We start from the raw sequence: 897 nt of genomic DNA, 5'->3' as shown, positions 1-897 counted from the left end.
GAAGTGACGTATAATAGCTGCGTCCCAGCACGACGTCCCGGAAGTGCTGCGGCAATGTTGCTCTTGGAGATAGCTGGCGTTAGGGATCCGCCTTCCCTTCCAGAGGTGGGGTAGGTTTCTGTTTGGTTCCCGCCCTGACTGCCAGAACAACTGCCAGCACCTTGCAAGAAACAAGGTTGGTTCTTGAAGTCCGTGCCGACTGGCTGGGCGCATTTGCGCATTTGCTTCTCAGACTAAATGGTCCCCAACAGCGCTCACTAGTTTGTTACTAACTTCAGCAACTGTGTGGACAGGTCTCTGAGGTATCTGAGCCGCGCTATGTCCAGTGGATCTGGTCGCCTCAGAACCTGTCACAGCCGGCGGAAGCGTTTGTCTGAGTTTATTGTTTCTTCCCGACCTTTTGATTTTCGCACCACTGAGCGCTCAGCTGTGCTTGTTCTTTTGTGCTATGGTCTCACTAATTAGAGGGAAAAAAGCAATGCATGTGTTTGTGTAATTTTAAAGAAACTATGCTGTCTTAAAGAAAACCAAACCATCATTTTTATCTTTTGTACCGGGTATTCATTCAAGTATGTTTTGAGCACCGACAGGATGTGAAGCGGACTGTGCTGGAGGCTCCTCTGCCTCTTCTCGCCTTAAGCCCCTTATGTTTGACATCTGCTTCCTCCACATTCTCCAAAGCTTCTCTCACAAATAAAGGTAGTCACTTCCCATTTATTAAATTTGGCTGGAGCCTTTTACAACCAAACCCTCTGAGACCTTACCTTGATATTGACATCGTGTTTAGAAGAGGGTGGAACTTGGTACCTATCTAACTGAGAGGGTTATTGTTAGGGGGATTTTAAAATACCTTTGTAGGCGGGGCGCGGTGGCTCACGCCTGCAATCCCAGCACTTT

The 897-nt window shown here is 48.0% G+C and overlaps 1 protein-coding gene across 1 annotated transcript in view; it reads left to right on the top strand.

Annotated features, from left to right (window-relative positions):
- The first annotated feature begins 73 nt into the window (after positions 1-73).
- The window catches only part of CFI (complement factor I), a 72,338-nt gene continuing 71,514 nt past the window's right edge, over positions 74-897 (top strand). Inside the window, exon 1 of the mRNA XM_007999531.3 lies at positions 74-175. The gene's annotated coding sequence lies outside the window, so the exon portion shown is untranslated. The remainder of the gene's footprint in view (positions 176-897) is intronic.

Source organism: Chlorocebus sabaeus, chromosome 7 (genome assembly GCF_047675955.1).
Source record: "Chlorocebus sabaeus isolate Y175 chromosome 7, mChlSab1.0.hap1, whole genome shotgun sequence".
Taxonomy (NCBI): domain Eukaryota; kingdom Metazoa; phylum Chordata; class Mammalia; order Primates; family Cercopithecidae; genus Chlorocebus; species Chlorocebus sabaeus.
The sequence above is the reverse complement of the archived record's forward strand: the minus strand, read 5'-3'. Positions and strand labels throughout refer to the sequence as shown.